Genomic DNA, 25,190 nt, shown 5'->3' on the forward strand with positions numbered 1-25,190 from the left:
AAATGCACTCACTTCTTCTCCCGGCAGTTTGAAACTCCCTGGCGGACCAATCGATTCGTAGAGACAGAGAGAGTTCCGCACAGGTCGGGAGAAGTGTTAGAAAATAACGCGTTTAGCGCTGCTCGGCGCTTTAGATTATCGGGTATGACTGTGAGGCAACTTTCATGTTCTGGGTCTCAGATATGGGATGGCCAGTAGACTTTCAGCCTCCTTGATGGCCACGTCTGCGCCAGGTCCATCAACCTGCAGTTCCTTCGAGGCCGAGATAGGGAGCTGGAGCAGCAGCTCGAGGACCTTCGGCTTGTTAGGGAGAGTGAGCAGGTGATAGACAGGAGTGATAGGCAGGTAGTCACCACGGGACTACAGGAGAGAGATAAGCGGGTTACTGTCAGGAGAGGGAATGGAGGGCGTCAGATAGTGGAAAACACTCCTATGGCTGTCCTCCTTAACAATAAGTACTCCATTTTGAGTGTTGTAGGGAGGGAGGACATACCTTGGGGAAGCAACAGTGGCCGTCTCTCTGGCACTGAGCCTGGCCCTGTGGCTCTGAAGGGTGGGGAACTGAAGAGGAAGGAAGAGGTAATACGGGGATTCAATAGTTCGGGGGACGGATAGGCCATTCTGTGAACGTGAAAAAGACTCAAGGCTGGTAGTTTGCATCCCATTTGCCACGATTAGTGATGCTTCTGATCGCATCCACAATATCCTGAAATGGGAGACTGAGCAGCTGGGGGACATAGTACATAGTGACATTGCGTACGGTTTCCCATGAAAGCCTCCTTCAGAAAGTAAAGAGGTATGGGATTCAAGGGGACAGTGCTTTGTGGATCCCGAATTGGCTTGCCCACAGAAGGCAAAGAGTGGTTGTAGACGGGTCATATTCTGCATGGAAGTCGGTGAACAGTGTCTGCTTTAGGTATCTGTTCTAGGATCCATACTCTTTGTTATTTTTTTTTAAAAATGACATGGATGAGGAAGTGGAGGCATTGGTTAGTAAACTTGCTAATGACACAAAAGTTGGGGGTGTTGTGGATAGTGTGGAGGGCTATCAGAGTTTACAGCGGGACATTGATAGGATGCAAAACTGGGCTGAGGAGTGGCAGATGGAGTTCCACCCTGATAAGTGTGAAGTGGTTCATTTTGTTAGTTCAAATATGATGACAGAATATAGTTTTAATGGTAAGACTCTTGGAAATGTGGAGAATCAGAGGGCTTTTTGGGTCCGAGTCCACAGGACATTCAAAGCTGCTGTGCAGATTGACTCTGTGGTTCAGAAGGCGTACGGTGCATTGGCTTTCATCAATCATGGGACTGAGATTAGGAGCCCAGAGGTAATGTTGCAGCTATCTAGTACCCTGGTCAGAGTCCACTTGGAGTTCTGTACTCAGTTCTGGTCTCCTCACTACAGGAAAAATGTGGAAACCATAGAAAAGGTGCAGAGGAGATTTACAATGATGCTGCCTGCATTGAGGAGCATGCCTTATGAGAATAGGTTGAGTTTACTCGGCCTTTTCTCCTTCGATCGATGGAGGTCAAGGGGTGACCTGATGGAGGTGTAGAGGATGATGAAAGGCAATGATCTTGTGGATAGTCTGAGCTTTTTTCCAGGGCTGAAACGGCTAACACAAGAGGGTGCCGTTGAAAGGTGCCTGGAGGTAGGTACAAAGGAGAGGTCAGTGATAAGTGAGTGCGTGGAATGGGCTGCCGGCGACGGTGGTGGAGGCGGTGATAGGGTCTTTTAAGAGACTCCTGGATAGGTACATGGAGCTTAGAAAAATAGAGGGCAATGGGTAACCCTAGGTAATTTCTAAAGTAAGGACATGCTCGGCACAGATTTGTGGCGCGAACGGTCTGTATTGTTCTGTGGGCTTTCCATGTTTCGATGTTTCTAAGCTGGCTTGGCAAGTGGCTCTTCGACGCGCTTCATCAGAGTTAGATATTCACTCTGAATTTGCACAGAACGACAAGGGAAACTAAATATTGCTTCTCTCCATGTATTCCCGACGAGCCTAATTCTCCCGTCTCGTTCAGCGTTGCCGTTGTTATGACACATTTCCCTGTATCCTCTCGATGACCTGTGCCTGTTGCTGTGCACACTCAGTCCTCGCTATCGTAAGTTTAGAGGTTTCTCAATGCCGTGACTCCTTCCCAGTGGCAAAACGATGGTAGGTTTAAGATGCAATTAAGGTTATTCTGTCCATCGTCTACTAACCCATTTTTCTCACACTTGGTCGCATAAAATTCCAGACGCGACTCTTTGGGGCCATTGATGTTTGGAATCGCAATGCACATTCTGGTAGTGGGCTCCAGAACCTGATCGCCCTCCGCCTGAGGAAGAGTTTCGGACATTAATTATCACAATGTCTGTCCTTTCCCCTGCAGAGATACTCTCTGACCCACTGAGCTCCTGCAACAGGAAACTATAATCTCACTTTACATTTACTTCCGGAAAGCCCGTATCTGAATTTTGAGAGATACAACACTAGAATCTGCAGCATTAAACAATGGAGGAAATGAACGACTTGGACAGCATGTGGAGTGGAATGTCCACGCTTCGGTTCAAGATGTCTTATCTGGCCTTAGTTAGTGAGCATTCGGACGGTACATTCACAGATTAGTTAAACAAGGGAGATCAGTACATTCCATATGGATAGGTCAATACAATTAAATTAGCTAAATTGTGTGTAAAATAATACATTTAGAGGAGAATCTGAAGGGATACTGCTCTGTTGCTTTCTGCGCTATGTATTCCCATCATCTCTCTTCAATCAATGACTCGCTTCCGCTGGTATTATTGGCTAAAGTTCGTGACAAATAGGAGGAATGAAGTAATCAGCAACATTCTTTCATCAACATCAACACTAAACTTGTCATTGTTGTATGCTTATTATACGGGAAGCGATACAGGTGATATCAGGTGCTAGACGGTAAAATACCGGTCCAGAGCACGCCCTTCAGGAGGATGAGAAATTCAAGAGAAAGAAATCAGGATGACAAAACCCTACATGTTAACTCAGAAGGCGTGAGTTTGCTCGAGCTAAAGGAGAATCCTCAGTGCTTCTGCCGATATGTTAGGAGCAGAAGGACTGCAGGGGACAACCTTGGTCCGCCGGAAGATCAGAATGATGTTCTGTGCGTGGAGCCAGAAGAGGTGGGGGTGATTTTCTCGCGAGACAATCACAGCGTCTAAGGAGTGAGACAAAGCAGCGGCGAGACCATGGACCCGATGCAGATTACAGTGGATGAGCTATTTTGCAGTCTTCAGGCAAATGACGGTGGGCGAATCCCCAGGACAACGAGTTCCCTCGGACCCTGTGTGGAGCAATAGGGAAAAACTACCGGATCATTACTTTCTGCACAGCAAGCGCTCCTTTCTGCAGACAGTCAGGAGTGCCGTGTTTCCTGGGGTGCACATCACAAGTGATCTCACATAGTTCCTCAATACCACGTGTTTAGTCTCGAGGGCAGAGAACTGCATCGAGTTCCAGGGGAGATTGAGGCAAGAGAAGCTTCCCGCCTCCATTCCAACCTGACCTAAGCGGAACACAGTCGGCAGTGCCCTTAGCAGCTGCATAACCGTCTCACACGGGAATTGCAAAACACCTGCACACGAACATTGTAATGGAGTGTGAGAACCGCTGTGAGAATCATCAGGGCTCCTTCGTCCACATCCTAGAAGCGCTGCGTTCACAGAGACCTCAACATTATCAAAGGCAACTCCCATTAGTTCTGCTGAACCACAACATCATCGACCTCATACCGTCAGGCGGCACGTACCACGGGATCAAATCAAGGACTATTGGGTTGGATAACATCTTCCTCGCCCTTTGAGACTTCTGAGCACCCAGCTGGCATCCGTTAATCATTACTTATGGCAAAGTCTGTAGAAATATACATATATATTTAACTATATGTCCTACTGTATATGTATGCTTGCCATCTTGTACGTCTCCAGAATATATTCAAATCTCTGTTAATATTGTTGTGTTAACAATATTTTATGTGATATAGATTTTGTGTTTCACAGCTTGGGTCCAGATAATTAGTTGATTCATTTAGTTGTATACATGTTTATGGTTGAATGACAGTAAATTTGAAGCTGAATTTGAATGATAAGTTTGAAGAGGTTTAAGTGAAAATGCAAGAGATGGTCCAACAGAACAAATGGCTAATGACACGAATGGTATTCGGATGCACGTTTCCAAAGCAGAATGGATTACCATTCCATCGCTTTAACCTCACCACCACCTCGTCGGTTATTCAGGGTCTGTATTTCTTTGGAACACACACAATCTCTGTTTATGGTCCACACGTTTGTTTTATGTTCTATTTCTGTTTCTATTGTTGTTGCCTGTCCATGCTTACCGGAATTCGTGGACATGGATAAGGAAAGGTTGGAACGATATGGGCCAACCACAATAGAATGCAAGTAGTTTTCATAGCCCCCATACACTTTATGGTCATGTTGAACATAAGTGTTCTATTCTATGCACAGTAACTCAGAGAACCTGTGAGTATTCTGTATAGTGGAAAAAGATAAAATTCTTTTGAATTAACAATGTCCAGTTGTTTCCTTATCACGCTGTTTGAATTAAAGAAAACGGATGTTATAGGAATTCACCACCTGGTTCTAAAATAGTAACTTTTCATGTCTTGGGCAATCACGATAACACGGCAGCTAACAAATTTCTAAACAATCTGACCATGTGGCCTAATGGATAAGGCGTCTGATTTCGGCTCTTGATGTGAGACTATCAGAAGATTGCACGCTCGAGTACGGTAACAGTGGCTAACCTGAAGCTGATGGCTACATGCATCGATTTCGAAGTGTCCCGCGCCCTGTATAAAATGACCGGATTACTCCGCCTTCCTGGGGAGCATAACCTCATCTCGCGTCTTCGTTTCACGCAACATTTAAATTTATATATGTTGTCTGTGATATATTTAGGAAAACAAGCTCATAAACAACACGTTAGAGCTTCCCCAAACTGCTGATTGGAAGGCGAAGTGTGCTTCACATTCACAGGTCAGGCCGCAGCAGAGGAAACAGTTGAACGTCTTATCTATTGGGAAAAGAGTTTTAACGCGCGTTTCCCTTTCATCAACAACGTGCGCGGTGTCTGTCCTGAATAGGACCCAAAGTATCCTCACCGGAATCCGGAAACATGGCTATTTTTCAAGGAAGAACGAAGGGCGACGACAGCCTGATAGGGTTGGAGATGTCAGATTTCAGTCTGAGGTGTGAGAACGCTGTGTTGTCTTGTACCCTGCCCAGTCCCAGTGTGAATCTTTGAGAAGTATCACTTTGTTGAGCGTATTTCAAGCAACGATAATACGGAACTGATTGTGTAAAATGTGTTCACACCATCTACAGTAGTCATGTTGACTAAAACAGTAGTCAACACCGTCGGCAGGATCTTTCAAAACATCTCACCTTCAATGTCCGCAATCCTAAACTAGACTAATCCTATCTGCTCGTACCAAGTCCATTTAATTCTATTCTCGGCTTCTCTGTCAAAGCAAGCAACACCTCCTTCTAAACAGCAGCAACAAGCTGGGGGAAAAAATCTCCGACCTCTTGCTTTTGGGGGGCAATTTGAAAGGTGCATCCCAAAGAAGAATAAATATTCGAAAGGGAGGATGAGGCAACAGTGGCTGATACTGGAAAGTAAAGACAGCATGAAGGCAAAAGTGAGGGCTTATCATACAACAAGCATTAGTGGGAAGCCGGAGGTTTGGAACCCTTTAAAAATGGCTAATAATATAGAAAATACAATTTTTTTCAGACATATGATATTAAAAGGGATGCGAGAGTGGATGTCAGAAAGCTGGGAAAATGACGCGGAAGAAGCAGTAATGGGGGAAAAAGAAAAGGGACGAACTGAATGAATATTTTGCGCCAGGCTGCTCTGTGGAAGACACCAGCATAATGGCACCGAGAAAAACGTGTCAGAGGGCATCAGTGAGAGTGGATGCTGTGACCTGGAGAAGGTGCCTGTGAAGCTGAAAGGTCTGAAGTTAGATGTCTTCGGGACCAGTTGGACTACACCCCGGGGTTCTGAAAGTGGTAACTGAAGAGATTCTGTAAGCGCTCCTTCTTTGCTCCGTGGCAAAGAAAGCCCAGCAGTGTCTCTACTTTATTGAGAAGGCTGCCACCCCCCATCCTCATCACATTCTACAGGGGTTGTATTGAGAGCATCCTGAGCAGCTGCATCACTGCCTGGTTCGGAAATTGCACCATCTCGGATCGCAAGACTGCAGCGGATAGTGAGGTCAGCTGAGAAGATCATCGGGGTCTCTCTTCCCACCATCACGGACATTTACACTACACGCTGCATCCGCAAATGAAACAGCATTATGAAGGACCCCACGCACCCCTCATACAAACTCTTCTCCCTCCTGCCATCTGGGAAAAGGCTCCGAAGCATTCGGGCTCTCACGGCCAGACTATGTAACAGTTTCTTCCCCCAAGCTATCAGACTCCTCAATACACAGAACCTGGACTGACACCTTACTGCCCTATTGTCTTGTTTATTATTTGTTGTAATGCCTGCACTGTTTTCTGCACTTTATGCAGTCCTGGGTAGGTCTGTAGCCTGGTGTAGTTTTTTTTCTGTGTTGTTTTTTACGTAGATTTGTCTAGTTTTTGTACTGTGTCATGTAACACCATGGTCCTGAAAAACGTTGTCTCGTTTTTACTATGTACTGTACCAGCAGTTATTGTCGAAATGACAATTAAGAAATGACTTGACTTGATATTCCAGAATAGATCCTGATGGTTGGAAAACTGAGATTGTCACGCCACTCTGAAGGAAGTTGGGCTAAAGAAAGGAAAATATAAGAAATGTAGCCTGACTTCAACGTGTTCAAAAACTCAAAAGATTCGAAGCACATTGAAGATCAAAGACAGTTGAGGACAAAGGGCGGAGATTTGTCAAATAGATCATCGTGTGGTACGGTGATGCACCTTGGAAGAAAGGATTAAAAAGTCTCTAAATGGGGAATGTTTTCAGAAATCAGAGGTGCAAAGAGACCTTGTGCAATATTCCCTAAATGTTTACTTCCAGGCTGAGTCAGCGGTATAGGAAGGCAAATGCAATTCTAACATTCGGTTCAGGAGGAGCAGAATATAAAAGCAACAATGTAATGTTGACATGTCCGTCATTATAAACCCGATTCTGATCCTGATCTTTATCCCTAATACTGGAAATCTCCTTCATTTACGATACTGACGTCAGTGTTATCCCTCCACACCCCCGTTCTGACCTAACGGTGTTGAAACAAATTCCACAGCTGTCCAATTATACTATTTGTATTGGAATAATGAATCACCTTTTCCATTACTAAGCATAAATCAAGTAAAACCCTCACTTCAGGGGCAGTGCTACGGTGGGTGCTGAACATTGATGCGATGCTGAACATTCTTCAGCTGCGATGGCCGAGTGGTTAAGGCGTTGGACTTGAAATCCAATGGGGATTCCCCGCGCAGTTTCGAACCCTGCTCGCAGCGCTCACACCTACAACCCCACTGCCAATAAAATTTAACACCCTTGATGCTGTCTGAGCGCTGCACCCTCTGTGTTCAGTTGAGAACTGCGTATTTTTACACTCTTAAATACAATTCAATACAATACATTTCTACTCATTGTGCAATGTTCATTTCTATTCTGACTCAGATCAATCCACTCGAGTCAGCTTAAACTCTCTGCAGTTCGGAATTTTACTGTCTTGTTAAACTAAAAGAATCAAACTCGGAGAACGGACATTTCAGCGTCAGTGTAAAGAAGTGGACTCTGTCCTTTCGCTCTACGATTCGCATGGCGAGGCATTTTCATCCTCTATCAGATTCTAATCGCACTCAATTCCTGTGTTACTGTAGTTCTGGCAGAGTCCACCCGAGAGCATTAGCGTCTCCCTCAGCTGTAGCTGGAGATTTCCCCTGATCAAATCTCCGGTACGTCTCTGCAGCTGGAGATGTTGCAGATCGCGGGGAGCAAGCGGTAGAAGCGAGCAGTGTACGAGCCACTAGTGTCAATACGACCCACTAGTGTTCGCCAGTGTACGGCGAACGACCCACAGTGTCATTGACTACAGATCCCCAATTCCTGAGATTCGATGTAGTACAGTTCCCGGCAGTGAGACCATTCGTCAGCCCGAACCACAGTGTCATTGACTACAGATCCCCAATTCCTGAGATTCGATGTAGTACAGTTCCTGGCAGTGAGACCATTCGTCAGCCCGACCCACAGTGTCATTGACAACAGATCCCCAATTCCTGAGATTCGATGTAGTACAGTTCCCGGCAGTGAGACCATTCGTCAGGCCGACCCACAGTGTCATTGACTACAGATCCCCAATCAGTGAGATTCGATGTAGTACAGTTCCCGGCAGTGAGACCATTCGTCAGGCCGACCCACAGTGTCATTGACTACAGATCCCCAATCCCTGAGATTCGATGTAGTACAGTTCCCGGCAGTGAGACCATTCGTCAGGCCGACCCACAGTGTCATTGACTACAGATCCCCAATCCCTGAGATTCGATGTAGTACAGTTCCCGGCAGTGAGACCATTCGTCAGGCCGACCCACAGTGTCATTGACTACAGATCCCCAATCCCTGAGATTCGATGTAGTACAGTTCCCGGCAGTGAAACCATTCGTCAGGCCGACCCACAGTGTCATTGACTACAGATCCCCGATCCCTGAGATTCGATGTAGTACAGTTCCCGGCAGTGAGACCATTCGTCAGGCCGACCCACAGTGTCATTGACTACAGATCCCCGATCCCTGAGATTCAATGCAGTACAGTTCCCGGCAGTGAGACCATTCGTCAGGCCGACCCACAGTGTCATTGACTACAGATCCCCAATCCCTGAGATTCGATGTAGTACAGTTCCCGGCAGTGAGACCATTCGTCAGGCCGACCCACAGTGTCATTGACTACAGATCCCCGATCCCTGAGATTCAATGCAGTACAGTTCCCGGCAGTGAGACCATTCGTCAGGCCGACCCACAGTGTCATTGACTACAGATCCCCAATCCCTGAGATTCGATGTAGTACAGTTCCCGGCAGTGAGACCATTCGTCAGGCCGACTCACAGTGTCATTGACTACAGATCCCCAATCCCTGAGATTCGATGTAGTACAGTTCCCGGCAGTGAGACCATTCGTCAGGCCGACCCACAGTGTCATTGACTGCAGATCCCCGATCCCTGAGATTCAATGCAGTACAGTTCCCGGCAGTGAGACCGTTCGTCAGGCCGACTCACAGTGTCATTGACTGCAAATCCCCAATCCCTGAGATTCGATGTAGCACAGTTCCCGGCAGTGAGACCATTCGTCAGGCCGACCCAATGTGTCATTGACTATAGATCCCCGTTCCCTGAGATTCGATGTAGTACAGTTTCCGGCAGTGAGACCATTCGACAGCCCGACCCACAGTGTCATTGACTACAGATACCCAATCCCTGAGATTCGATGTAGTACAGTTCCCGGCCGTGAGACCATTCGTCAGGCCGACCCACAGTGTCATTGACTACAGATCCCCAATCCCTGAGATTCGATGTAGTACAGTTCCCGGCAGTGAGACCATTCGTCAGGCCGACCCACAGTGTCATTGACTACAGATCCCCAATCCCTGAGATTCGATGTAGTACAGTTCCCGGCAGTGAGACCATTCGTCAGGCCGACCCACAGTGTCATTGACTACAGATCCCCAATCCCTGAGATTCGATGTAGTACAGTTCCCGGCAGTGAGACCATTCGTCAGGCCGACTCACAGTGTCATTGACTACAGATTCCCAATCCCTGAGATTCGATGTAGTACAGTTCCCGGCAGTGAGACCATTCGTCAGGCCGACTCACAGTGTCATTGACTACAGATTCCCAATCCCTGAGATTCGATGTAGTACAGTTCCCGGCAGTGAGACCATTCGTCAGGCCGACCCACAGTGTCATTGACTACAGATCCCCAATCAGTGAGATTCGATGTAGTACAGTTCCCGGCAGTGAGACCATTCGTCATGCCGACCCACAGTGTCATTGACTACAGATCCCCAATCCCTGAGATTCGATGTAGTACAGTTCCCGGCAGTGAGACCATCCGTCAGGCCGACTTTATTTCATTCTTAATCCGGTCCTGGCATTTTAAGTCGTCGTTCTGTATGCAGGTCAGCCGGGAGACCAATTCCATGGGTTTACATTGTTGCTGAATAGAACATTTCGAAACGTTACTCCCAGTGTAAGGGGGCAATATGAGTTACTGATGGCTCCCGTCCGTTTATGTCATATGATCACGGCTGCACTTCCCCACGTTTCAAACTATCTTCTTTGGCTGTTTTGCAACCCACAATTTCCTTAATATTTTTTTAAAGCGCCCATATCCTATTTAAATCAGCCCTGTGCTGTAACATCCACAACCCTGCCTCGTCGAGTAGTCTCAGGTATCAGGAATGTATGTACAGATATTCCGCTTAAATTCGTATTTAAACGATAATTCCTCATCCTGGAAATTTTCCTCGACTGTATACCTCATCCAACGCCTTAGATTCAGCCCTTATTCTATATTCTGCAGTGTACTGTGTTAACTTCAGTTGTTCGTCGTTCATACATTCATCACGGGAGGTGAGTCAGTTAAATTGTTCCGAGCTTCTCCGGTGCTACTGTCCCCTTCAGCATATATGGGGAGTGAAATTCCCGTCACCGCGTCAGCGCCAACCACAGAAACCTGCACAAATATATTACAATGTTTCCTCTATTTCTAGTTTCCAATCGAGTTGCAATGAACTACAATCTGCAGTTGCCTTGCAAAATACCTGATCCACCCATCTGCTCTCCATCTCTGATTCTTGAACAGTTTCCTTTGACGGTCTCACCGCAACCGATCGTCCTTTATTTAATACTAATCCCAACGAAGTACATGACCTCACACGTTCCGGCAATAAACACTTTTGTCCAGTTTGCGCCCTCACTGAACGAACCAATTGCAGCCTAAATATTCTCATTGCAACCCGCTGTCTGGCTACGTCAGGTCATCAGCCTCACACAGTAAGGGCAGCTCATTAATGAGGGACGATAATAGACCGTCATGACAGTGCCGATGAAAATTCTTCCAATCTGCAAAGGAGCAACGTCGACACAGATGGCACCGGATATTAGGTTTGAACCTGGGTGTCTAAGGTTATGAGACAGAAACACACGTTCAGCGGTTCAGGAACAGCTTCTTCCCCTCGGCCATCAGAATCCTGAATGGACTTTGAAGCTTTGAACACTACCTGACTTTTTGAATATACAGTATTTCTGTTTTTGCACATTTTTCATAATCTATTCAAAATACGTAATTGATTTAGTTGTGTATTTATTATTATTATTATTATTATTATTATTATTATTATTATTCTCTCTGCTAGATTATGTACTGCATTGAACTGCTGCTGCTAAATTAACAAATTTCCCGTCACATGCTGGTGATAATAAACCTGATTCTGATTCTGTGTTCAACGAGGTACTTTCCCGATTCGATTTTCTTTAACGACATGGATTCCGATGTACTGAGTTCTGGTACCGTACCCGACACAAATCCGGAGCCGGTAACACGTTCTTCTATAAATCCTGTTCCCCCGGCTGGGGAGATTCGAGAATTTGTGAAGCTGACATCCCATATTTCTGTCAGTTCAATTCTTGCAGCATTTTTAGCTGAAAATATATACCAGATTAGGAGGTCCTGATTCAGTATTTCAACGCAAAACATTGACAATTTATTCCACCACACGCTCCTCACACCCGCATATGCTGGTCGACGTCTTGAGTTTCGACTGCGCGAAAATAACCGACAGTGACTCAATTCATCTGTATCTGGTGACGGATCTAACCGGGGGGATCATGCATTATACGCAAGTGGTGATTACGTTAAAGTGAACTCAAATTTTTATTTATGCGCACATCTATGTGTACACAAGCGGAATGAAAAATGTACTTGCTGATGGGTGGGGACAGGTGGAAACTAGCCAAATCGACATGCCAATACAGTTTATTTAGCGACGATATTTTTACTTTGCAACCGAGTGTCTAACAATAGATTCTGATTAGAAACAGGGCGATTGATGCCGGTGTGTTCTACAACTGTACGGATGCAGAGCGCCTCGCTTCATTCACCAACGTACTTCCTTAAGTTAGACAGCGGACAATTTATAGCACTGAGCAGAATCCTTGCGTCCAAATCAGAACTAACTATGGAATTTTAAGAATTAATGGCGCTAATATAATATTAATTGCCTTTATAATTGAAGAAACAGGAAGAATGGAATCAAGAAGTATATAACGTGTGCCCTCTCTTGCTCCCTCTGTTGAAGGGCAATGTGTAAACGCAAGAACCATTTCTCCTCCTCAGTCCAAACGGTGATAATACTTACCAGCTCTGCAGCGTTCGAGTTTAAATGAAGGGACGGAAAGATCCAGTTCGTTTTGTCGGTGAGGTGACTTACTCTGTGGTCAAGAAAACAGTGGCCGAAAGTGAACATGAAATTGGTAAATTGTCGTGTAACTCTCTCCCTCCAACTGCCTTTAAAACTCCCCCGTTTATTTCTCTTGCCCTGTCTACGATGTGACTCTCTCTCCCTCTCCCCCTCCCCATCCTCCTTTTCCTCCTCCTCCTCCTCACAAGTTCAAGCGAACGGGTGTAAACTGAAATGTCGGGGCGAACAGGTAATATGACATGAAGGAGTAACGATTTTTCAAACAAATCTGCTCCTGGAATTTGGTTCAGTGCTCCGTTAAGACAATACCACCATGTAAAATTTCGGTTACATGAAAACTCTTGAATTTTCAACATAAAAATATTTATATATTCAATAGGAAATGTTGTTCAGCCGCGGCTGGGAGGGGGGAGATTGAGATTATGACTGTTTCTCTGAAGTGGGCAGCACCGTCTCTGAAAGCCAAAAGCTTTCGCAGTTTAATATGACTCACTGTACAGGCTCCCCATTGCTCTCTTGTCTACCGAGCGACCCCGCCTATTGCCATAGACAAATCGGTTCGCTGACCTTCCGTCAAAATCAACCTCGCCGATTGTCACTGACGCGGTGTAATAGTCCGACATCAACCAATCTCGTCAAACTACGTGCATCCTACCTAGCTCCCATTCGTGCATGCAGATGTCAATCCATTGTGTTATCCAATTGCGGAAAGGGTTTCACCCAAGAGTTGTTCCCTCCCACAGACTCTGACTGCTTCTGCCTCCCGAAAGTCCGGTCAATACTGAGCAAAACTCAGAACAATGTCCCATTATATAACATTCATATCCATATGCTTCTGATCGAAGCTGGGGGCGCTGTCAGGGCGTCGAAATAAAGGCGGGCGACAGAATTTTATCTCCTCACACCTGGGGAGACGGTAGAAGATTTGGTGGAGGTGTCAGGCCGACTTTTGACCGGCAACTGCGGTATGGGGGAGGGGGGAGGATTGAGAAAAAGTCTGGGCCAGCCTGATCTTATTAAATGGCAGGGCTGGCTGAAGAGGACTAGGGACTCACCCTTCGTTCTGTTGTCTGTCTGTTTAAAGAAAATGAATCAACAGGCCTTTCTTGGGCCTGGATGCTCCCCCGTGGATATAATAGTTCGCAATCTATGTCATCAGTTTGCCTGAGGAATTATTTCCAAGTCTGAAACTGGCACAAGATTTATATCTACCGTTTGTTAATGACGCAGAATTGTACAATTTATGTTCTGCGTACTGTCTGTCTTTTCGAGCCTGCAATGACGCTGCAAGTGTTTCATTGTACCTGTCCCTCACCGTCCCTCTGCACACGGCAATAAACCCGACCGGACCTGACAATACTCACTGAGATTTGAGCAGTGATGACCCCGGGCAGATGAGTCAAGGTGATGTAGGCAAACTGAGTGAGTAGGACCAGAGTCCAATATGGGAAATGTATGGTCACCCTCTTCTACAGAGAGACAGCATCTCTGAGTGGATTGAGGTGCAGTGAGGAGTGAAGAAGATCAAATCTACATTGTATCGATTGCAGGGTATTGTCTGTAAGACCTCGCACAGTTACTTCCAGCTTTATTGAGATTGCACCTGCGATATATTTTCTCAAAGTCATGTTTTCATTGTCTAACAAGTGTCATACAGAACAAATATTGAATCGCTGCAGAAACAGTGTTCAGCGGGTCAGGCAGCATTCGTAGACGGAAAGAGGTAGTACACACAGTAGAAAGCAGCAGAATGGGGCTGAGAGGAAATGTCGCAGCAAACCTGATGGGCCAAACGGCCTAAATCTGCTCCTATATTTTGTGGTTTTATGGCGCTGAATCAGGCGGATGCAGGTTAAACACTGACAGGAATGGGGTTGTTGTGGAAGCGATGAATACACAAAATAATTTGAAATCAACACATTAATTTACAGCAGGAAACATTTTTATTCCCTGACCAGGAATCGAACCCGGGCCGCGGCGGTGAGAGCGCCGAATCCTAACCACTAGACCAGCAGGGAAGCTGGTAAAGTTCTGACTACAGCAATAGACAACTACCAAACCAGCAAAATATGAAACAAAACCTATAGATGAATAATAATGAATAAATGTGATAAATATTGTCACGAATCTACTGCCCAGCACTTTGCAGACCGCGTGTTTACCCAGTGCTTCTGGTTAAGCAACACTCTGGACTCTGAATGAATCAGTGGGAAACACTCGTTCTCCGGTGTCTTTATAAAGATTGTGACATTTAGATTCTCTTATGAGCCCTGGGTCATTTTTGTTTCTGTCCTCGCCTCGAAACAATTCAGTAGTCGGCCCCCGATTCCCGTGACATTGTTGCCGATACATATGGTGTCTTGTTCCTCACCCTCGGCCTGGATGGAGGTAGGAGAAAGAAAACCAGACGTTCAGAATGCCCGAAATACGGTCTGGGGATGGAATGCTGGGCTTTTTGATCGTGCTCTAACCGTGGTCGAGTTTGCGGGAGCCCCTGGTACTGAGGATAACGTGCTGATGACAAAAAAGCCTAGAATTCTTTAAATAAGCCTGATAGGAAACCCACAATGATTTGAAAGTCCTCAGGGTAGGCAGTTCCTTGTTTGCTGGTCGCGGCACTCAGTACATGGTATGCTTGCTTAACATCTGCTCTGGCGGTTTGTGAAGTGCCGTCCGGATCAATGAGGAGAACCTGTCGGTAAGCAGCACCGACATAACTCAATCATTGGATGTTGTGATTGCGGGAACAAGGGTGCGGCAAGACCGCTATGTACGGAGAGTATGAAGAGTTTATCATGAAACAACACCGCCGTTCCACCCCCTGCCCACCCACCAGCACCACAATGAGACCTTCTTATCTTCTCCGAACGGTGGATTGAGAAGCCTTCCGGCTGTTCCACCGAACTGAGCCATGTCTCCATGAAACAGAGAAGACAGCAGCCCCTCATTTCCCTCCGAAGCAGCAATGATGCGCTTACGTAATGCATCTTGTTTTCAAGTCATTGGCCTTTCGCGAAGATGCCGGGCAGGGGATGCTTCATAGCCCGTCGACTTAGTCTGACTTGACTTCTTCCGAACCGACCTCTTTTCCGGCAATGGTAATAGCTGACCTTCGCTGATCGCTGAAAGGTGCCTCATCTGCATTCCCGAGAGTCAAGTCCATCTGGTCCTTCAGCAGCTCGTTAAACTGCTGAGTAATTTGGACAGTTCAACAGTACGTTTCTTAAAGGGAAATTAGGGGTTTCAGATTGCAGCCACAGTGGTTCAGCTGAAATACGTCCAGACATTTTGCGAGCTGTCGGCAATACGTCGCGTGTATCGCCAATGCCATCGTGGATTTTTGGATTTATAAACAAATCTCAAAATTCCTAAAGCCGTATCAATAATGTAGACATCCCGCTCTTACTGGAGCCTACAAAATGCATCACCTCGCACTTTATCTCTCTCCTGTCTATCCCCCTCCCGCTTTCTACCGACACCAAACACCCGACTCCGATCTCTCTCCCCATCGAAAATCTTTCACCAACCCCCGATCTCTCGTCTCACCAGATCCATCGCCTTCCCCGGCGTCCCTCCCCATGGTCTTTCTCTACCCTCCTCTATCTCTCGCTACCTCACCTGCCTTTGTCCCCGCTCTCTTTCTCCCCAGTCTCTATCTCTCGTCTCTCTGGCCAGAGTCGACTCCTTTCCCCGGTAATAACTTTTCTCTTCATTGACTATTCATTGAGTGTCCTGGAGTGAAGATGGCGTGTGAAACTACGTGCCTGTTTAGTTGAAATAATAAAAGTTAGTTGTTGGCAAATGCAGATTCTCTGTTCCTCACTGATCATTATTACTGGGGGTGATTCTTGTAACAGTGGCGTCCATAATTAAAGTTGCCCACCAACTGGACGTGCCCTCTGCACAGTGTTACCATCGGGATGGAGATACAGAAGCCGGAAAGCTCAGGCTCAACGATTCAGGAACAGACACTTCCCCTCCGCCACCTGCAACTCATGTTTTTTTTATCTCTAAATTTATTTATACTCTGTTTCATTGCACTGCTACAGTAATGTTAACAAATTTCACCACATATCCCGATGATATTAAATCTGGTTCTGATTCTGATTCAGATGAAGGGAGATGTGTTAGTTTGAACTTAAATTAGTTGAAAAGTTATCAGAACCTCGTGAGACGATGGGCTGTACTGTGCTGTAATATTCTGTGTTCTATGCTCTATCTAGGTACAGTATCTCACTATTTAAGTCCAATCGATTAATTATTTAAAGCTACGACGCCTTCCTTTCCCAGATTACTCTCAATGCGTCTGATAATAGTGCAGGAGAACTTAAAAACAAGAGGCCAAAAATGTGAGTGCCGACCGCAGGATGATATCGATAGTTTTGCTTGGAAAGGACTCGTCAAGAACTGCGAAATTATGTGTTGAGACTACCCTGGTCATGGGGTATGACAAGAAGTATCTGGATAAACAGGAACATGAACGATAGTCAGAATGGGCCAGTGCGTAGGAGGTCATGTCTAACCAATCTCACAGAGCTTTACGAGGTAGTTACCAGGAATGGTGTGGAAGGCAAGGCAGTGGATGCTGTCTACAGGAACTTCAGCAAGGAATTTCTCAAGGTTCCGTAGGGGAGGATGTTCGAGAAGGTTCAGTCGCTTGGCTTTTACGATGAGGTAGTAAATTAGATTCGCCATTGGGTACGTTGTGGAAGCTAGAGTGTGGTAATGGATGGTTGTCTCTCTGACTGGGGACCTATGATAAGTGTAGTGTCCCAGGGATCGTCGCTGTGCCTGTTGTTGTTTGTCATCTATATCAATGATCTGGATAATAATGTCGGTAACTGGATCAGTAGGTTTGCCGATTACAACAACACAATGGGTGTAGTCCACAGCGAGAAAGAGTACCGGAGCATGAAGCGGGATCAGGCCCAGCTGGAAAAATGGCTGAAAAATAGCGGATCGGAGTTAACGCAAACAAGAGTTGGATTTTGCACTTTGGAAGGACCAGCCAGGGTTGGTCTGACACAATGAGAAATAGGGCACAGAGGAGTACGATCGAATAAACGAATCTGGGAATGCAGGTCCATAATTCAATGAAATTTGTGGCACAGTTAGACAGGGTCGTAAAAACAGCTTTTCGCACATAGACCAAAGTACTGAGTACAGGAGTTGGGACGATACGTTGCTGTGGTTTCAGGCTTCATTGGGGCCCAATTTGGAATATTGTGTGCGGTTGGGCTCAACTATCTGCAGGAAACATGCAAATAAGATTGAAAGAATGCAGGAAAAAATATTGCACGGCTGTTGCCGGGACTGAATGTTCTGAATTAAAGGGAAAGTTTACATAAGTTAGCACTTTATTCCCGAGCGGGTAGAAGACTGAGGGGAGATTTGATAGAGGTATACAACATTATGACGTGTATAGAGATTGTATATTCTCCAATTGCCTGCGATGGTTTTGAAGGCAGACAAGTATTTGCTTTGCCTTCGCTGCGTTTTCAGTTTGTGCAGTTTTGAATGTTTCATTTATTATTGATTTCAGAGGGAGACACGGATTCCACACCGGCCATGTGGATTCAGGGTTAAACGGATCGAAATGTGAGCGTATCTACACCCGTTACGATAGAACTACGATTCACAGGTAAATTGGCATTAGGATAAATTGGTGTGTACTTAATTTGGGAAATTGGAATTTGCATTTTGGAAGGCTGGTTCTTTTAATAAGCAGCAGGAGCTGCTGCTGAACACTGTGAAATGCAGGTTTTAAGTTGTCGGGTTCCATTCGAAAAGATTGTTTTGAAGTCATTGTAGCATCATCCCTGTAATAAGTAAATGACAGGTCAGTTCAGAAAACGCTCTGGTGCAGTCAGTCGCTCAGCGGTTTGTTTATGTCGTCAGCCCTAATTCCATTAATTATCCAGGTGCTGCGGTGTGATCAGATTAAATCGATTATTTCCCTCAGCCCTATTTCTTGCAGCACTGCAACTGCAGACTCGCAATAGAGTTGTAAAGTGTACCGAAGTTTCGACTCTCCATGCGGAACACGGCTGCCCTTTGTCTTCCAGCCAGAATTCACTCTGTCTACTACATCATCCGCCTTCCGTTAGGAAGCCAATTCTGAATCAACGCACCCAGGTTTCGCTGGATCCCATGCTTCCTGACTTTCTGAATGAGTCTACTATGGGGAACTGATCAAATGCCCGACCAGAATTAATGCCCCCACATCGACTGTCCTGATTCTTCTGTTTGTTTTAGTTTCACTTTTTCAAATAATTCAATCTGACCCATAAAGGACAACATGCCATGTTTTCTCTCCGTAGCAGGCTACCTTTCTCCAAATACTCATAAGTTCCTTCTTCAATAAGTAGGTTACCCACTACTGTTGTAAGACTCCCTGGTCTATAATTCGAAAAACTATCCCTATTATCTTTTGTCAACAAATGAATAACATTTTCCACCCTCCAATCATCTAGTTCTACTTCTGTGGCCAGCGAAGACACAAGTATCCTGTCCAAAAGCTCAGCAATATCTGAGCTCGCTTTCCAAAACTACCTGGACTATGTCTCTTCCGGTATCAGGGAATCATCTATTACTGTTATATTCCTTCCTGTCTACATTGTGACTCGCTATAGCGATATTTGATCCTTTCTTCCTGTTCTGTAAGTATCGTTCTTTCTTCCTCTTGACGTGTTGTTCCAACTTTCTTGTCTCCCAGGGTTACTTTACATTGTCATCCTTTCCCTGCGTCACTGAGACAAGCCTATACTGAACCCCGTGTAAGTGCTCCCTAAACAATCCTCACATATCTGTTGCGCAATACCCCGAGTGCATCATTTCCCAATGTACCTTCCTAAACTCCTGCCAGGTAGCACCATAATTCCCAGATCCTCAGTTGAACACATTCCATACTCTCTAGTCCTATCCCAGGACAAGGTAAAAAGAGGGGAGTTCTGTCCTATTGTTCTGAAATGCTGACCCACCGAGAGACCTATCACCTGACCCGTTTACTTTACTAATATTAGATCCAGTACGCACTGTTCGATAGTGCGCCTGTCGACATAGAGACATGGATCCTTCCAGGACACAACTGAGAAATTATGCCATAATTAAACCTTTTACCCTGGGGAGATGCCAAAGAATATTGTGGAAGTTTCAGTTACCCATGCCAATAAAATGGCAAATGTCCAAGTCCTGCTTCCCGATCGGTTCCTCACTGTTCCCGTTGCACGGACGGCTGTATAGAATACTCCAAATGGGGTTATCATGTTTCTGTGTTCGTCTCCCAGTCAATTCACAAACGAAAGCTCCACGTTGTCCTCCCTTTCTGCAGCTGCAATACTATCCCTGGTTTCCCATCTCACTCCCTTTACACTCTGTTACCCGACCCTGTCCATTTTGAAACATCTAAATCACGGAAATTCCTGCAGCCATCCCTGCCCTTGTGACAGTCGAGTGTCTGTGATAGTTTGGAACATACTTCAACCAATGTAACAATCACGCCAGCAGCATTGAACGTTTGTATTGCTACCTACCTGAACTGTATGAAATCAGCAATCTTCCGCCGATTCTGCAATTCCCGGATGACCAGGCATATGAAAGTTTGAATTCACGACTTTTTTTGCCAAACCTGTACATTATAAAACGGCTTTATTTGAAAACTCCGCTGAATTGTCATTTGACGGGGGCGTTATCTACACAGATGGCCATTTAATGTAAACACATGCTTCATTCCATTCCTCAGCTCTTCTCTGAATTTCCTTTGTGTCAGTGTATAGATACAAGTATTGGTACACATGCTGAGTACTTGCATCTTGAGCCCAAATTGCTGCAGGATGTATACTGGGGAACTCAAATATCTGTCCTCGTAAAAATAGTTTTGCGCTTGCCATTTTAGAGAACGGGCTACATGGGGAATCCAAAATAGTATGAAATTAGCTGATATAGAAAACAGCAAAATCATCGATTTTCTGCGTTTTCCAACCTCGGCATCTTTCTGAATGTCGCTGCTGTGCCGAAGCCTTCTGCGGACTCTATTTGCCACAACGATATGTCTTACGGTAAACCCGTTAAACGCCAGGATTAATCCGATTGGTATCAATGGTGTTAAAATGTTCTGCAGTAATGCATATCCTTTCCACACGGGTGAAGTAGCGTATTCATATGTGCCGGTGCACCGCCACGGCATGTTATCAATGATGACGTAAGGTTGAAGGGCAAAGTATAACGGGACAGATCTCCCGCAGCTCACTATAACCACCGTTGCTGTTCTCTCGGTGCAGTATCGCTCCCGCAGCTTTCGGCAACATATTGCGATGAAGCGATCGAAGGTAAAACTGACCGTAAACCAAACAGAACAGTCCCGCGTCACAGCCGCAAATACAAGTGTCAGAGCGCATACAGGAGTTATGAGCAGGGATCTGGAATAAATGTAGATATTGTTGGTCTGTTCCACTAAAGCTACAACGATAACCACCATCAGATCCGCTGTTGCCATTCCAACCAGGTAACGGGTGATGCATTTGGAGAGTCCGCATTTTCCCCGAGATAGGATCACAATCGCCGTTAAATTAACTGCAAGAAATTTGGAAATAAAATAGAAATATGGTCAGCTCCCTGAATGCCCCCATTCTACCGATGCTATGCAGGGTATGGTCTGTTTGGAACTGGAAAGCGGGAATCCAGTGTGTGCGGTCTCGGTCGCTGCACTCCGGCTGGAGGACAATGACGGATGTGAGTGTCAGTGGATTGGCGACCTTCCCACAGTTTAGAGCGAGGCATCCGAGTTCCACGACTTACGTACCGGTGAGCAGTCGATTGCTCCTGTTAGAAACACCATTTCCATTATTAGAGGTGAAATAGCTGACGGGATTATTTGTAGCGGTTACAACATGGAATCAAGGAGATATAAAGCACGAGTTCTCATTTACTGACTTACAGAACAGACCTACGTGTCGAAAATACACTGGTCCGTTATTTAAATCAGCTGCCACGTCTGTATAAGATCGAACTGTCTGCACTGATACAGACTCGGACCTAGAAAAACAGAGACCAGCATCACTTCAGAAAGCCTAGCGAGGTGAAATTATGAAACAGTGACAATATCGGAACCAACTTAGTGTATGGACAATGAAAATAAAACTATTAGATGCCTGAATCCTCCATTCCGGAAACACGTTTCAGCCGACGGTAACATCTGTGCTCAGTAACAGTGCGGATACCGCAGCAGAGTAACGACGGCACCATACATAAAGTGACCAGCTCCGGCATCTTACCGGGGACACCAACCGCGACAATTGTGGGATAGAAAATGGCTGCGATGTAGTAAATTGCCGGATACCCCATATTCTGTCAGAAGCAGCGTTCAGTTGTTCAGAGCGTTTCAGCTGCTCAGATGGACTGGTGATCGGTTTCGCAGACTTTTATCCAGGTTAAAGCAATTCCACTGAGGCAATTTGCGTGGCTATTACGCCAGGGACATTAGTGATGACGAACTGCACTAACAATTACGTAAACAATTTTAATCACTCTGTACCTGTGTCATGAATCTGACTCACCAAGGGATACTGCAATATTTTAACTTTTTAAAAAATGATGTGAATTTTCCATGTTTTTTTCCATGATACCTTGCTTCAGCTATTTAAATTGGATATTTTTATACCAGCGTTATTCTTAAAGTAGGCATTCATCTTGAAATAGATTTATTTTGTGACATTTGACGGAGCACATTCGCTTCTGAAATTGAGGGAAGGAGTTTGTTCTGGCAGGTGAAATGCAGAACACTTCTTTATTAAAGGGGAACATTCGTTCATTCTTTTCTTTCGTTCTTTCCAGTCATTCGGGTGAGTGTCGGAAATCACAGTGACAGCTGACATGTTACAATGACATGCACTGCACTTATCTTCTTCGAAACTATTTAAAAGATCCACAGCGATATTCCAGAGATCTGTGATCAAAAAGGGAGCGTGTCTTCGGGAGATTAGCGAGGGTTGAGGAAAGTTTGAAGAACAATGTTTTCCAGCGCACATATGGTCCGTTTGGCAGGAACCTGACCTCTGCCAGTCAATGACTTGATCACCACATACCCGTGACGTGCGATGCAGTCCATTTAACTTTGAATAATTTCGCAAACCTGCGACAATTCCACCGCTATTTCTCCATCCATTCTCTGTCTGAAACAAAGTAGCAAGTAAAACCTCTGAACTATCCGCAGGTTCCGAGGCTGTTCTATTATTTGCCACGAAGTTGTATATTTTTTCTCCTGATTCACTGTCAGGTATATTGCCTTTCGAGCGTCACTATGAGTATGTGCAGAACAGCGGATGTGGTCAAACTCACCTGTCAATCACACTTCCTTCTGCTCCTGCAGTGCACCGCTCCGTGCCGATTGTGGTTCTCGTACCGACGAACGGGCCTCGGCTTATTGGAGAAAGTCTCATCACTCTGTTTCCGTTGTGGAACTCGTACTAACGTGCGGCCGTCGGTTGACTGGAGAAAGTACCACCTCTGCCTTCAAATTCATCTTCCAAAAGTGAATCGCTCTGTAACATTCTGGGTTGAAGTCCATCGGTAACTTCTCAGCGCTGCTCTGCGTCCTGTCACTGTCCTGTTGTAATCTCCAGAAATGTGTAACCTGCAGGAAACTGCGAGGCAAGTTGGAAGCTCAACGTATGGCGGACCTCCGACCAGAAAGCCTTGAAGCCTGCCCTCCTTTTACATATGTGGGGCTCCATGTATTTGGTCCCTGGTCTATCACTACGAGACGCACCAGAGGAGGACAAGCAGAGAGCAAGCGGAGGGCCATCATGTTCAGCTGCATGAGTTCAAGAGCGGTACACATTGAGGTCATCGAATCTTTGGATACATCCAGCTGCATTAACGCTCTCAGGCGCTTCTTTGCGCTAAGAGGCCCTGCAAAACAGTTAAGGTCTGATTGCGGCACGAACTTTGTTGGAGCGTCCAAGGAGCTGGGGATGGACAAAACGGTGCTAAAGTACCTCAGTCAGCAGGGATGCAACTGGGAGTTTAACACACCACACGCCTCTCACATGGGAGGCGCATGGGAGCGGATGATTGGTATCGCCAGAAGAATTCTTGATTCAATGTTTCTGCAGCAACGCGCCCGACTGACCCACGAGGTACTGTGCACCCTAATGGCAGAGGTCACGACCATTATAAATGCACGACCACTTCTATCTGTGTCTTCTGACTCGGAAAACCCCTTCATACTCTCGCCATCAATGCTCCTTACGCAGAAGGCAGGAGATCCCCCTCCACCAGGGGACTTCTCTGATAAGGATTTGTACACAAAGCAATGGAGACAGGTTCAGGCTCTTGCAAATCGTTTCTGGTCTAGTTGGAGACATGAATATCTACCTTTGTTGCAACACAGACAAAAGTGGACAGAACCCCGCAGGAACCTTCAAGTTGGAGATTTAGTCCTGCTCAGGGACAAGCAAATCGACCGTAACTGCTGGCCAATGGCCAGAATCACTGCCACATTCCTTAGTAGGGATGGACATGTCAGGAAGTTTGAGTTGAAAACTTCTGACCAAGGTGATGTGAAAACTTACCAAAGACCAGTTGCAGAAGTCATTCTACTTCTACCTAAGGACTGATTTAGAGACTGAAGTTTTGTATTATGTTCATAGTGACCTTACAAGGCCAGGCGGGGAGTGTCTTGCCTTTAAGGCATTTGTTTAGTTTATTATATTTTCGCTTTAGTAATTCGTTTGTAATCGTTTTCTAGTTAAAGTTCAGGTTGTTTAAAGTAAATTCGTGGTCTGTGATATATCGCGGCATGCGATGACGTCACACCCTGTTTCGCCGCGTCTTGTGGGAACATACCGGTTTGGAGAAACGGGAAGGAGGGGGGCTTATGTGTGCAGGATCAGCGCGAGAAAAGATTTCTTTCTACGCACTAGAAAGATCAGAGAAGGAAAGCCGTAAGTTAATAAGATAATCGATATGTTGAATTAAAAATGCTAATGCTGATTCTGTTAAAAGTAATAACGGTCGATAAGGTTTATGTTTTTTGTTATTTAAAGAGTTGCGAATAGCTTGTGTTGATGTATTTAAAGCCAGTCGATGGCGTAGGTAGATTCTGACTGTATGTTGCTCTTTAATGTAATATAGTTGTTGTAGTTTTACTTTTGCAAGTATTTATGATGTAAATGTGATGTCAAGAAGGAAACAAATACTGTATATATTTTGTATTGTTTTATCAACAGTTTTCACCATACGTTAATGTGCAAGAGTGAACAGTAAACGGTTAATCTTACTGGGACCGCCTCATTGACTGGTTTATGCTTGGTGTTTAGTTCAGAGTTCTTTTACACCTGTGCGAGAACACTACATAATGAATAAATGTGATAAATATTGTCACAAATCTACTGCACAGCACTTTGCAGATCTCTTGTTCACCCAGTGTTTCAGCTTAAGGAACACTCTGGACTCTGAATGAATCAGTGGGTAACACTCGTTCTCCAGTGTCTTTATAAAGATTGTGACATTCAGATTCTCTTCTGAGTCCTGGGTCATTTTTGTTTCTGTCTATCGCCTCGAAGCAGTTCAGAAGTCGGCCCTCCGATTCCCACGATATTGTTGCCGATACATCTGGTGTCTTGTTCCTCACCCTCCGCCTGGATGGAGGTAGGAGAAAGAAAACCAGACGTTCAGAATCCCCGAAATATGGTCTTGGGGTGGAATGGTAGGCTTTCCTG

At 45.5% G+C, this 25,190-nt stretch overlaps 2 non-coding genes across 2 annotated transcripts; one reads left to right on the plus strand and one right to left on the minus strand.

Annotated features, from left to right (window-relative positions):
* Positions 1–7,428: 7,428 nt before the first annotated feature.
* trnas-uga (transfer RNA serine (anticodon UGA)) lies at positions 7,429–7,510 on the plus strand. Its single transcript has one exon. It is a non-coding gene; the product is annotated as a tRNA-Ser (tRNA).
* A 6,907-nt stretch (positions 7,511–14,417) lies between these two features.
* Positions 14,418–14,489, minus strand: trnae-cuc (transfer RNA glutamic acid (anticodon CUC)). The gene has a single exon. It is a non-coding gene; the product is annotated as a tRNA-Glu (tRNA).
* Positions 14,490–25,190: the final 10,701 nt, after the last annotated feature.

The sequence above is a fragment of the Hemitrygon akajei genome, unplaced genomic scaffold, assembly GCF_048418815.1.
Source record: "Hemitrygon akajei unplaced genomic scaffold, sHemAka1.3 Scf000080, whole genome shotgun sequence".
In the NCBI taxonomy this organism is placed as follows: Eukaryota; Metazoa; Chordata; class Chondrichthyes; order Myliobatiformes; family Dasyatidae; genus Hemitrygon; species Hemitrygon akajei.